Below are 15,067 nucleotides of genomic sequence, written 5' to 3'. Positions count from 1 at the left end.
ACGAATATTTGAAGATTGTGTGTTTATGTAATTTTCTTATTGGGTGTCTTATATAAGCACTGTCACGTGAAACATGAAGGAATCAACATAATAATAACGAAATAATGTACCTGAACTGTACCTACCAACCACTGATAAACAACCAAAAAGCCCACAAATACAAAAATATTGTTTCTGCCCATAAACATACCATTTTACACTACATCCATTGGGTTTGTTCATATTCCGGTGCAATATGAGGCCACACACTGCTAAATAGATCGAACAAAGCTGCTTTAATCTCAGGATTATATTGTTTTGTGAAAACCAGTTTGAAGTCAAATGTCTTTCATGGCCTCTCCGATTACCAGATCATATACAAAATTCAGGGAAACTAGGCTACATGCAAAGTTCCCAGCTGCATAGTTTGAACTGAAGTAGGCCCATTTTTTTATGTCATCATTGCTCAAATAACTGCCTGGCAAAAAATGAGATGATATTCATACATTGTTCATTCAACAACCCAACAGACACTGTTTATATCTTATATTTTGAATGTGTTGTGTGTGCTGAGCAAAGACAAAAAGAAAGCACTTTAGCTGTCTACAGCAAAGTTGAATCTGTGTTGAATCAACACCTTTGTTGTTCATTACTTTAACTGATAAAATAGGTTTTAATTAATATAATAAGTATAAAATAATTATCTCAGTTGATGCTCTCTGTTTATTTTCCAGTACACAAATCATGTGACACCTAGTGGTTGAGGAGGGTAAGTGCAAACACTGCCTAGCCAACATAAGCAGCTGTTCACCTGAATAGTGCCAGCAAGTGTCAAGAACCAGTTGTGATGGCACCATCATTTTAGCTAAGAAGTGCATAGAATGGCATCCAACAGCTGATTATAAGTTCACAATTTATTTTTTATATAAATATAGATGTAATATTAGTAGTGCCAATTGCTGTATGGCAGCTGCAATACAAGTTTTAACTCTGAGGTCAAATAATGTAACCAGTGGGCATCTGCCAGCCTGGACTGTCTAATGTTACTTACTGTAAGTTTTAGCTACCGTGGGCAGTGTCACAGGCATTTGCTGGGCCAGCTGCTAGCTCAAATAAGATGAAAATTGTCATGGTGGGTTGGTGCTTTCCAACTACACTGAATGTCTTCATACTGTGAGAGGTAGCCTATTATTGTGCAGATGTAGTTTATCTTCTTCAGTGGGGCGTCTGAGGAATAAACCTGCTAGTCCTTAAAAAAGGCCAACCCAAATAATATCTTACAAACGGCTCCACATTACTGAAACACCTTTAATAAATGAGTCCAGGGAAGATAAACAGCAAAATAGAGAAAGACGTAAAAGATGACGTCTATGTATGGAGGGTCCCATGAGGGAATTTCAGGGGAAGAGACTGGTCCATTACTGTGGGAAACCCAGTTATAGGTGTCCACAATGCCCCTAAGTGTAAAGGTCAGGGATCATTGATGTATTAAAAGTTGCGTGCCCTTTCAAACCAATAACGTCAGTACTGTAATACATAATGTAGAGAAACACTGATGCGTCGTATACTATCAGATATTATATGACAGATATGTGTTGCTCTTGTTGTAATTTTTTCCCCATACATCTGCATCCTTCAGGTCTATACAATGATGATTTTATTAAGCAAAGTGGTCTTAAATCACTGTTTGTGATGTGTCCCTTGACCAGGAGGTCACTGTGTTCAGGGAGCATTTATCAGAAGGAGGGGTGAGAGGAGAGCGAAAGCCAGGGGTTTGTGTCAAGGTCAGAACATAGGCGTAGGAGAATTAGTATAAAACCATGGGAAGAAGGAAAGTCTGTCAAATAAAGCACAGTAAAAGAGGAGAGAAGTTTGTGAAGGAGTCTGGGCACAAGACGTTTGGTACATATTCGATCCATCTGTAAGAATGAAAGTGCACTGCTTGGCTCTTCTAGTCCTATCACTCTCAGTGACCAGCACACAGGCCTTATGGAGGTAAGTCAACGCAACAAATATTTTGCTCTAGCTTTAATACAACAACATGAAAGCCAGTTATTTAATTTGAGAAATATGTTGTCTTTACAATATCATGCAATGTTTTTTGGGGGTTTTTTCTAACACAGTACCAGTGCATCTTTATTGATGAAAATAGATAGCTGCCTTTATAATTCAGGAAGGTCAAGTCACCTATATTCCTATGGTGCTTTATACAATACAGATTGTGTCAAAGCAGCTTTACAGACATAAATAGGAAAACAGCAGAATCAGTTATAGAAATGCAACTATGGAGACAGTTCAGATTCAACTCTAAAAGGCAATAGCGCCATTATTTAGCTCAAGTCTTTTCATTGTTGGTTCAGTTCAGATAGGGGTTAATTGTGATCACGCTTTCTGCTTCTCTTGATTAATAGTCTGTGATATTTGCCCATTGTTTTTTATTTATTTTTTATTATTCTTAAAAAGTTTCAAAATGTCTTAAAAATGTTTAAAAATTTTTTAGTAGTTTTGAAATAAAAAATAGTTTTGAAACAAAATGCATAATATAATTTTTTTTGCCATATGAGGATTATATGTATGTCATAAACAGAAATGAAGGACAATCACGAAAAATAGTGAAAAATAATTTTAAAATCAGATAAAATGCATTACTATCTGATGTTGCTGTTTTATCAATTGTCCAAACAAATAATAAATGTAACATGAGTCATATCTCTCTTCAATAGAGTAAAACTGAAGAAAATACCCTCCATACGAGAAACCCTGAAGGAAATGGGTGTCACACCAGCTCAAGTGTTTTCTGAGATTATGCCAAAATATGACGAACCTTCACCCAAAAACGGCACAGCTCCAACACCTCTGATCAACTACTTAGATGTAAATCAGTCTTAAAAATGGAAATGAATTAAAATTAATTTTGTATATGTAATAATCTGTTTTATATAGTGTGCATTTCTCTGTTGCATTTCCAGACTCAATACTTTGGTGAAATTAGTATTGGTTCACCAGCTCAGATGTTCAATGTTGTGTTTGACACGGGTTCTGCCAACCTCTGGGTTCCTTCACAAAGCTGTTCTCCGTTATACACAGCCTGCTGTGAGTGATTTGCTAAATGCAATCTTATAAAACCCACATAACAATTTACCTTAAAAAGTCATTATATATTAACTACACATACTTTTTAAAATGACATTTTCTCCTACAGCTCAGTCTGTCTTTCTCCATATGTCTCTTTAGTTACACACAACAGGTACGATGCTTCCAGATCCCTCACGCATATTTACAACGGCACGGGATTCTCCATCCAGTACGCTTCTGGAAATGTCCGGGGATTTCTGAGCGAGGACGTGGTAGTAGTAAGTAACAAAAAGCCATTGGTTTTAGAATGTAAAACACTGGGAATGTTAAGAAATGGGTTGAAAAGGAATATCTTTACCAACATATGGAAATGGTATTTTAATGGCCGAGGCAAAACATCTTTAGCCATCCAGGTTACTACAGAAAGTCAAGCACTACAAAAAATCAATGGATGTTTGTGCACCACATTTTACCTACAATGAGTAGGTAATTTTGAAACAAAATTGACTGCAATATGGACCAGAACTGTAATTGCACACAGTACTTGATTGAGCTGTTTGACCTTTGACCTCTAACTTCTTTAGGTGGGTGGTATCCCAGTGGTGCAGGTTTTTGCGGAGGCCACAGCTCTTCCTGCGATCCCGTTCATCTTTGCCAAGTTTGACGGAGTGTTAGGGATGGGATATCCAGATGTAGCCATTGATCGAATTACACCTGTGTTCGATCGCATCATGTCTCAACATGTTCTAAAACAGAACGTCTTCTCAGTGTATTACAGCAGGTGAGTGGCAGCATTTATTGACATACAGTGTGAGTAAAGGTGCGAAATTTGCACCTTGCAATTTTATGTATGTGCATATATATATAGTATATACTGTATTAATATGTATATACACACACAAGAAAAGCAGAATTTGATTTTGATGAATTTTGTGAATTTAATATGAGCATGTTAATTTCTAAACCACATCACTGTATAGTGTAATAATAAATGTATTTAAACAGTACTAGTTGATTCCAAGCCATGTCTTCATATGTATTTGTGTGTGTATCTAAAAGGGACCCAACACACATCCCTGGTGGTGAAGTGGTGCTGGGGGGCACAGACCCAAACTACTACACTGGATCCTTCCACTATATGAAAACCAAAGAGGAAGGCAAGTGGGAGGTCATCATGAAGGGGTAATAACATTATCAGAATCAATTTTACAGAACAATTATGATTTTTTTCCCATGTAGCTTTTTCTGCCATTCTACATCTGTTTTACATCACAGTTTTCGCAAATACTCCTAGAAATCCTATATCAGTTTATACAAGATATCCGGTAGCCATCCGTTTTTAATTTTGAGCAGAACCTCAGATCATTTCCAGAATAAGGTAATCAATCTTTGCCTTGTGTCCTTTAAAAGAATAGCTGACCCAAAAAATCAATCACACACTCACCCTCATGTCATTCCAAATCTGTATGACTTTTTTTCTCTTGCTTGGAACACAAGAGGTGCATTTTGAAGATGACTGTACCAGTTGCTGAAAATATACTCACCCTCAGGCCATCCAAAATATAGATTACTTTGTTTCCTCATTGGAATAGATTTTGAGAGATTTACCATTACATCACTTGCTTACCAATGGATCCTCTGCAGTGAATGGGTGCCGTCAGAATCCAAACAGCTGGAAAAAAAAAAGACAATAATCCACCAGTCCATTAATTAATGTCTTGTTAAGGGAAAATCTGTGCATTTGTGAGAAACAAATTCATCATTAAGACATTTTAACTTCAAACTGTTTTTTTCAGCTAAAATATTACATTCTGTCATGACAACTCTCGGAGGGATTGGCATGGTAATGTACATGACAATGTTAATGCATTTGGTCTTGGCGGAATAGATCTGCTACGCTGCTGCTGCTGTGGCAGAGCAAGTACCGAGACTTGCTACTGCCAATACATCCACAACATGCTGCTGTGAGCATGTAAGACAAACTGCTGCTGCAAATATAACATATATGAAATAACCCTGTATAGCATACACGAATCACCTCGTAGCAGATCTATACAGGTGGAACTGGGGAAGGTGGAGGGTTTCTGAAGCACGCTGCAAATTGCTACAACAAGCACTAGTCATATATTTGAATGTTGTAGAGAGCTCATTGGCTACCGGTACAGGAGAAAAACAATCTGTGCCATGTGATGTCATTAGGTCAGATTGAATTAGACCTTTCGGACTGCGCCATCTAGAGTTTCATGCCAGAACTCTATATTTCTCCAGTCGTCATGTCTGAATCAGGAGAGAAATATGCACAGATCAAGCACCGTTACAATCGAAAACAGTCCCAAACAGTTTTGAATAAATATGTTGGTGCATTTTGATGTGAGAGGACAACAGGAGATTCACTTTTTTACTGGAGCAAACATTATAATGCATTATGGTATTTTGATCAGAAGCAATGGTTTGAAGAAAAAATTTATTGATGGATTTGTTTTTGTTTGTTTTTTTACAACTAACTCACTTCACAAGACATTAACTGATGGACTGGACACATGTGCATTACTTGTGGATTATTGTGATGTTTTTATCAGCTCTTTGAACTCTCATTCTGACGGCACCCATCCACTGCAGAGGATCCATTGGTGAGCAACTTTGCTAAATTCCTCCAAATCTGTTCTGAGGAACAAACATGCTCATCTACATCCTGGATGGCCTGAAGGTGAGTAGATTTTCAACAAATTTTTATTTTTGCGTGGAATATTCCTTTAAGCCTCCCCAAAAATAGGTAAACTAAAGTGGGTAAGTGTAAAGTGATTTTTGAAACAAAATCCACTGCAATGTGTTTACCTCAATAATACTCATTTTCTGTTTTTCTGCAGAGTGTCTGTGGGTGCAGATATGTTGTTTTGCATGAACGGCTGTACTGCTGTGATTGATACAGGCTCCTCTTACATCACAGGCCCCGCCTCCTCTATTTCCATTCTGATGAAAACAATTGGTGCTGTTGAACTGGCAGAGGGAGGGGTAAGTTCTGTTTAGCTAAATTTATGGACATTCTTTAAAAATCTGCATTTATTTAAAAGCCTGCATTTAATCTACTAAGAACTAGACAATTGATTTGAGAGATAAAGCGACAGAAAGAGGGATCTTTATGAATCCACTGCTTAGCCACAGAAACTTTGAAAACTGAAGAATCCCAAATTTAAATTTTGAAAACAACTTAATGAAATCCCTAAATCTCAGCATTAGTGGCAAACCCACTAATGGCAAACTTTCCAGAGCCATAAAATAAATGAACAGTGTGTTCCAGTTGTATATAAACAGAGAGCACATAATGCATGATGGACCTTCTAAAACAATCAGCAGTGACAGCTGATTATAAATTAGCAGGCGATTGATTATAAAATTCAACACCTTCACATTGCAAACAAACTTAAGGTGATTGATCATGCGCCGACATGGCATCCTATATGCATCCCATACATACAAGCTTTTGTGAAACAACACGTCTATGTTCAGCATTAAAACTTTTCCTCTTGCACAACACCATGGGAACAGCTGCTTTGGTCTGTCATGTTTGGCTGAGTCTCATAAATAACATCTGAAGAGCAAATGGAATGATTGAAAGCTGATGTTTTTTTTGTTTTGTTTTTCCCATCACCACTGTGGTCGGTGATATTTAATGTGGAAAATTTATTTTTCTTTCTTTTCAAGTGTGAAGTTCAATGTCATTTCGGATGATGTCAAATGTCAAATGATTCAGCACACTGTTGTCTTTGAATGGTTTTAAAGTCATCACTTATTTTCTGTCTCTTTTCACAGTACACTGTCAACTGTAATCTGGTCAAGTTGTTGCCCACTGTGGCTTTTCATCTTGGTGGTCAGGAATATTCTCTCACGGAAGAGGACTATATTCTCTGGGTGAGGACTTTCTTTGTTTCATTGCAAAGGCAGTATATTAATATTAATGTGTTAATATTCATACAGTATGCCACGTTTTGTTGTGATGATCTTGAATGGCTTTTATTTTCTAATGTACACTGACATGAAATAAAGACAGTCATATCAGTAGCAGTAGTGGGAGGCTGCCACTTTATGGGGGCTGCCATTTTTATATCACATGACCAGTGGAACTACATACTCACTCTTAGCAACTTCCTGTTATCTGACACTTTTGCTTGTGGAATAAATTCATTGTGGCTGACTGTCAGGTCTTTTAAGGGAAGCTACATCCACACTACTAGGTGTCAGTATAAGTAAGATGACTTCCACATAAGCAAAAATAATTATTAAGTGCACCTTTAATGTAACTAGGCTACAGATACTAGCGTGAACCCAGAAGTTTGCAAAAACATGGTTCCCTCAAAAAACTGGATTATTGCAGAAATAAATTCTGTGACCAATAAAAGTTTATGTTTCTAACAACATTTTGTTTGTAAAGATACAATATTAAATTCAAGTGCCAGATGGAAAAAGCTAAGGTTAGGCTATAAACAAACTACAGCATGGTTGCATCCATCATTAATCTTCCAAAACCCTTTTCAGTCTACAAGTTGGAGAGTTTGATTTGGAAGAGTTAAATTAATTATTAAAATAATTAATTTTATTTGGAAGTACACTACAAGTGCACATAAAATACAATTAAGCACACTTATTTTTTCACAAGGGTCTTTATAATCTCAAAACACTCTAAACATTTAGCCTCTTGTTAAAAAATAGCTTTTTTTCACACATAAACACTTTTAAAAACATGAGTGTGGTGATTACTGATGTGTTTTATATCGCAGAATATGTGAAAAAATGTGAAAATATCTAGAACTTGCATCAACCACTAACAAACGATAACTGTCATTTTGACAAGCACAAAAATGTTTGACTGCACCATTAATATAACTAAGCTACAGATTATTTAAATAGCTTTATTTCATATTTGCATTCATGTAAATGCGATGTTGACCTCTGTCATAAAAATTTGAAAGGCTCCCTTACTTCACGTGATGGAGACCTAGTTAGTGTTGTGGTATTTTTAACGACTTCACTCAGATAATATTTAGCTTTTACTGAAGTGTTGTTTTAATTACAAATACTATTGCTGACTCTGTACTACATTGTCAGTCTGCCATTTCATTTAGCACTGAAGTCTGGGATCGATTCCACTAAGTGACTTTTTTTCATTAAGAATGAAATGCCACATGTTGTATTTGCATGCTTCTGAAGTGTAGCATCTGTTTCGAGATACATCAATCTATGTTACAGCTATATGGACTTGCATTGGATTTTCGAATGTCTCTTTTTCATCTTTTCTGCCTACAGCAGTCAGAGTTCGGGGAGGACATCTGCACTGTGACGTTCAAAGCGTTAGATGTGCCGCCCCCTACTGGTCCCATCTGGATCCTGGGGGCGAACTTCATAGCTCGATACTATACAGAGTTTGATCGAGGAAATAATCGTATCGGCTTTGCTCGGGCAATCTGAGAAACACTGGGTTTTCTGCAATCTAAAATTCAGATTACTATTACATTGCTACATACAACATATAGGATACTTGATCTACCACAATAATAGCAGGTAACTTAAGTTACAGCTTCCTTTGTGAATGAAAAGTTTAAGCATAATTTTATAAAGTACTTATTATGGCAATAAAATAATTTAACAGAATATGCTTGAGTGTGAACTGAATGTAACGCTTAATTGCATGTTATTTACAATTAAATCAAGATTTATTATAGTTTCAATTTATATCAAATGCAATTACTTAGTGTACTTTTTGACCCACTTAAGTAGGACTTATATACATTTTTATATGTAATTTCAAAATTAGTTCTACTGCCTTTGAAATATGATTAAAGTGTACTTTTGAATGTACTGATAAGCATTTTTAGTAAACTAAAATATACTTTACTGCCATTTCTAGGTTTTGTAGTTGCACATTTGTAATGATGAAGAAAGATGAAATGTTATAAAAAGATCATTATTTAAAATAAACTTAGTAAAACATTTAATTTTACGTTATGCAAAATGCACTTTTAAAAAAAAAAAAATTATAAGTATTTTAAGAAACATAAGAAATATAAGAATCAAAGGATACTTCATCCCAAACTGAATATTCTGTCATCTTGTTCTAAATGCTTATGAGGCCCCGTTTACACTAGTGCGTTTTCGTTATAAAACCCATAACTTTTGCTACGGTTAAGCCTATCGTTTACACTACTCTGCCGTTTTCGAGGTTGAAAATGGAGACTTTTGAAAATGCTGCAGACCACGTTTTAGTTTGAAAACGCTATACGTAAGTCGTCCACCATATTGTAGCAGTCAACTTGACGTCATTCTCCATAGTAATTACTGAATATTTGAAAGATGCCACAATCCTGCAAAGTCGATGGACTGTGAACCCAACGGCTCTGTGCGAACCTACAGTATGGTGAATGACGTCAAGTGGACGGTTTCAAGATGGCGGCCGCATCTACTTGCCCGGAGCGTCTATATATGTCTATGGGTAGATTCCCCATTCAACCACTCCAAGCACGCAGACGTGTCCGCCATCTAAATAATAGGTAATCTACCTATACATGTCTATGGTTATACCTGCATGAATGTGACATGCGTTTTTGGTTGTGTAGTGTGAACGAAGATCGTTTCTGAAACGCCAGTGTAAACGGTAATCGTTTTCATTCTAAAACGCCGTTTTAAAATGAAAACGCACTCATGTATACGGGGCCTCAGAGTTTCTTTCTTTTGAAGAATGTGTGTAACCAGACAAACGGCAGCCATTGACATCCATTTTTATTTTGTCCGTACTATGGAAGTCAGTGGCTACCATCAACTCTTTACATACATTCTTCAAAATATTTTCTTTTGGGTTCAACAGAAGAAAGAAACTCATAAAGGTTTGGGACAACTTGATGACAGAGAGTAAATGATGACAGAATTTTTATTTTTGGGTGACCCTTGATTTCATTAATATATTTGGAAGATTTGAAGTACACTACACATTTACTACAATTACTCTCACTTCTTTTTCACAAGGATTCACATGATGATCAGAGGCCATGGCAGTAACTAAAACGGACTCTTTGACTTCAATAGAATTATGTTAGTAAATTTATTTTCCCACAAACCACAAGTCTATCAAGACAGGAAACTGTTCTTCTGGTCAGATGTGTTGTCCACTTTCAGAAGGGTTTGGCAACACCGTAACCAAAGTTTTTATAAAGACTATTACGAACTAGCTCAGACAGACAGACAGAGAGAGAGAGAAAAAAACATTGTTTCATTCCCTTGAGCTATCATTGTGGGTTTCATTGACCATGACATTTGGTTTTAGTTTTAACCAAATGTGTGTATAGTTTTGAAAAAATGAGTAACTCATAAAGACACACCCTTTGGACTTCCGCACCAAAAAAAAGTTATAAAACCAATTATAGTTATGTCATATATATTTATTATAGTTATATCATATTGAAAGTTACATAAAACAAATAATCTGTATTAATGCTTGCTACATAAACAAAACCCATATCCAAGAAAATCCCCTTGCATTCAAATTTTCCACTATTGTAACCGCAATGTGCAACTGACTGATATTGTTTTAATTTGCATTATCAATATATGTGCAAGGATCTGTTTTTTTAGAGGAAGTGATTAGTGCCATTACAATGTGTGAATACTGTGAAAACTGAATAAACCAAAAACAGCTTTAGTTGGCAACTTTGGTTTTTAGTTGGCAACACTTCTTTCGCACAATCCAAACAAGCATATGACTTGCATATGAGGCCAAACCAGTGTCAGGATAGATAGAGATGTTTTCCCCTTTTGACCATCCTCACTGTCTGTCCTGTTATGAAGCCTACTCTGGAAGCTTTTACAAAAGCCCGGGACTGGTGAACAGCCGTGGAACATCTTCATTACGCTAGAGCACTCATCCATATACACATATCGACTGAATTTTGATGTTTTTGTCTCTCGGTCCCAGTCTGTGTGTGTTTAGAAACTTTCTTGTTTGTGAAATGGAATGCGAGATATGATCTCCTGCTGTTTCAGTCACGCCGCTGAAGATGCCTTCCTCAGCAGGAGCTACAGATTTTATCACTACTTTTTCTCTGTTTTTTTCTCTTTCACTCTCTCTCCATTCCTGATGCACATTCTTTAGCTGCTGTACGTTTTGAAAGAGGTTACATCAGCTATAACAGATGTCCACATCAGGGTATTTATCGAATCATAATATTTTATTGGATAAAATATCAAATATTGATTTAAATAGCTCATCAATTTTCCTTCACAGTATCACTTTATCTAAGAAAAGACAGTTTCTTAAAGACATTATCCAATAGGAAGTGACAATCATTTTTTTTCCATAGGAAAACAACAGCACAGACATAAATGGTTTTAATGGGATCTAGGGATTTTCTTTTTTTTTTAAGATTATGTTTCACTTTAAACATTCTGTATTGTTTGATTAAATAACTCCATCATTGAGCTATTGTTTGAAATGTGGGATCTGTAATGTGTGTGTTTTAAGTTAATACTTGATATGATCATTTTCAGCTAGGATGCATTATGTAGTAAATACATTTATAACGTATAAAAACATATTTCAAATAAATGCTGTTCTTTTGAACTTTTTATCCATTAAAGAACTGTTCTTAACATTGATAATAATAAGAATAGTATCAAATCAGCATGTTAGAATGATTTCTGAAGGATCATGTGACAATGAAGACTGGAGTAACGATGCTGAAAATTCAGCTTTGCATCACAGGAATAAATAACATTTTAAAATATATTAAATATAAAACAGTTATTTTGAATTGCAATAATATTTCACAATATTACTCTTTTACTGTATTATTAATTGAATAAATGCAGCCTTGACTTCAAAAACATCTTTTATGTCCTTTTATGTTCATTAAGAATGTTCATAAAAATACTATAATATGATTCCTGTAACTAGTAAGTAAATCATACAGAAATGTGAGTATAGCCAGACTTAAGGTTTTGTTTGCTTAAAGATTACAGTAATATAAACAATTTAACGACTGGGACAGAATAATTTCTAGATTTATTTGGAATAGTAAAAACAACAACAACACAGATTCAATTTAAAACTCTACGGTTACCAAAAGAAAAAGGAGGATGGTCCCTGCCATGCCTGCAAGACTACTATATTGCTGCCCATCTGAGAAATTTGGTATGTTGCAGTGATTCAACCTATACTGCCAATTGGGAACAATTGGAAATCTTGCAAAGCCCAATTCCAGTTCAGTCACTTTTAGGCGATAACAATAAATTTAAGGAAATATTTGAAAACATAACTCAGTGGACAAAATGTGGTTTAGAATTATGGTATAAATTGATGAGAAAGTTCAAACTAGAGTATCAGATGAGAATATTAAGATGGATTGGCTATTATTCTCAGTTCTATCCCACTCAAATGGATCAAAGATTTCAGAGTTGATAGCATAGCACAAAAAGGAATAACTGCTTACTCTTCTATTATATCAAAGGGGGAAATTCAGGATTTTCAGAATTTAATGATCAAATTTGGTCTGGAGAAATTTATAGTCTTTTACAAGTTAGACTCGATTATGATATGACAATCAGAAGAGTAACAAATGATTATTGCCCTTTGATAAAGTGTATAATACAAATACTTGTGAAAAATTATTAATATCTGGTTTATATACCTGCATTCAAGATATTAAAGGCCATTCTACTGAGTATGTCAAAGAAAAGTGGGAAAAGGAAATGCAGATTTGTATCCCAGCTGAAGAATGGCTGAACCTATGGCAGTGTGTAACTAGTCATTCCAGGGATCTAAGGGAATTTTTTGGGGAAAATACAATTTGTTTCTTTATTACGCCCAAAGTGAAAGCAAAACAAAAAGGATTGACAAGTCAGGGCTCCTGCTGGAGGCAGTGTGGGACATTATTGGCTGATCATATACATGTCTTCTGGTCTTCTTGTCCAGTCTTAAATCTGTTTTGGTCAGAAATACATTCTAGCATGGAGGAAATCTTGGAACTTGAGATTGAAAAAACAGCTTGTACTCTATTTCTTGGCAATATACCTGATTCAGTTAGTAATAGGAATAAATATTTACTCAGGATTCTACTAGCAGCAGCAAAAAAAAAAAAAAAGAAGCAATTACTCGTTTATGGCTCCAGCAGCCTGCCCCAACAAGAACTCAGTGCATGGGAACAAATAGTTACATACATTTACAAGATGGAAAGACTGGCATTCAGGTTGAAGTCTCTTCAAGAAGAGACTTTTAAGAAACACTGGGGAAAATGGACACTCTATATAGCAAAACAGAGAGAAGACAGATAAATGCCAAAGTGGAATATATTCATTAATGTCAATGTATGTAATTAGGATCAACGGCTGCTTGATAGTATGCCTACGGAAATTAGTATTATGTTTATGAATATATGACCACAAATAATCACGTATACATGCTTACAAATATTTGCCTACAGGTCCAATGAATCTTTAGTATTTTTTTGGTTAACTAGAGGAATCTTTGCTGTGAGGTGATATGCAGGACCAAAAGATAATTATTTGCTTTGACAAGCATTTTTCAAGAAACACAAAAGCAAATACTGAAGAACAGTAATGGTAAGAGTCATATGATAAAGATGAATCTGATAAAAATTTGCCCTGGTGTCGCCGAACAGGCAGACACTGAGCATTCATACCCAACATCCTTCCATTGTTCCTGCATTTAAAAACATAACTAAAGGTCAAACAAAGACTCATTCGAGGTTTCATAACACATTTATTGGCTACGCAGCTAAATTGAAACCTTGTGCGACCTTATGGACATTTTTGTCCATTTCAGTTTTGTTTTTTGTTATAAGTGTGCCTGTGTTAATGCCAACTGCATACATTTTGGCTCAGGTGTTTATTTTTATTGGAATTTTAATATTTCACCCTCATTTCCTTCAAAAAAATCAATTTTACCCTCTGTACAAAAAATACTCACACCCAGGACCTTAAGGACAAAAATGTCCCCATTGAAACCCATTAAAACTGCTATTTTTAATCGCAGTGCCATTTAACTGTAAAATGATGCAATTTTTGTTAATAGGCTTTCATTCTGTTGGCAAGGCTTCAAAATGTTATTTTTTTTAAAATTTTACCAGATGGTGCCATTATTTCAGGTTTGATCTATAAAGGGTCTATAAAGCAAATACTTGCTTTATTCCTGTTTTCTGCTTCTGCATATTATAGAGCCAATTGGATAAATAATGCAGATATAATTGTGTGGGTGTGTTGGTATGGATGTCAGAGTGTGGTTTGTATGTGTGTCATAAAAAAAATTGAGTGTGTGCATGTGTGTGTTCTTGTAAAAATTGAGAGAGAAAAACTCTATTGTAAATCACAAATCCAAGCACTGTGTGCAGCAGCAGAATTTTGCTGGCATCTAATGGGGAAATTGTGGTACTGCGTCCAAACAAAATTTTACTGAAAGCTCATTTTTTGAGATATCAACCTCAAATTTGGAACACAACTTGTTTAGATTTATGGCTTTGATTTTCTAGCAGGTTTAGAGTTCAACATGTTTTAATATATAAAATATTGATAAAATAACAAAATATTGTTCATAAATCATTTTCATAAAAAGTTTTTTTTTTTTAAAGTTTCACTTTTTAAACTTTTACTTCAACAATAATCTGCCATGGGTCTTCTTTAAAATGAGACCACACTTAAGTCTCTGCTCCCAAGCTTCCAATTTTTATGACATGGACATTTTTGTCCACTATGGACCTAAGTGTAACTTTTTTTATTGATGCACAAGGGTTAAAAGAAGACACTGACATCTATAAATATTTCAAACTAGATGGTAGATATGCTGTTTAGTCCATGCATGTGACATTCCCAAAGGCATATTCCATTTTCAAAGGAGCATTCCAGGAAAATATCAAGAAAAGGTTTATCCAGATCATTTTAAAATAACATTTACCTTCTTTTCCCCTCAAGGCAGCTGCATTCATGAAAGACTTAGATCTAAACTCACAGTCAGTCT

At 35.4% G+C, this 15,067-nt stretch overlaps 1 protein-coding gene and 1 pseudogene across 4 annotated transcripts in view; both read left to right on the top strand.

Annotated features, from left to right (window-relative positions):
- LOC306848491 (MAP kinase-activated protein kinase 2-like) overlaps window positions 1-15,067 on the top strand; it is a 458,467-nt gene that overhangs the window by 304,068 nt on the left and 139,332 nt on the right. The window lies entirely within an intron of this gene.
- LOC306848269 (renin-like) lies at window positions 1,822-8,517 on the top strand (annotated as a pseudogene). The gene is made up of 8 exons: window positions 1,822-1,974; window positions 2,703-3,072; window positions 3,214-3,332; window positions 3,639-3,835; window positions 4,114-4,236; window positions 5,922-6,066; window positions 6,865-6,963; window positions 8,356-8,517. The product of its transcript is annotated as a renin-like (transcript).

The sequence above is a fragment of the Barbus barbus genome (assembly GCF_936440315.1).
Source record: "Barbus barbus genome assembly, chromosome: 28".
NCBI classification, from domain to species: Eukaryota; Metazoa; Chordata; class Actinopteri; order Cypriniformes; family Cyprinidae; genus Barbus; species Barbus barbus.
Note: the sequence above shows the minus strand (reverse complement) of the source record. Positions and strands in the feature narration are given on the sequence as shown.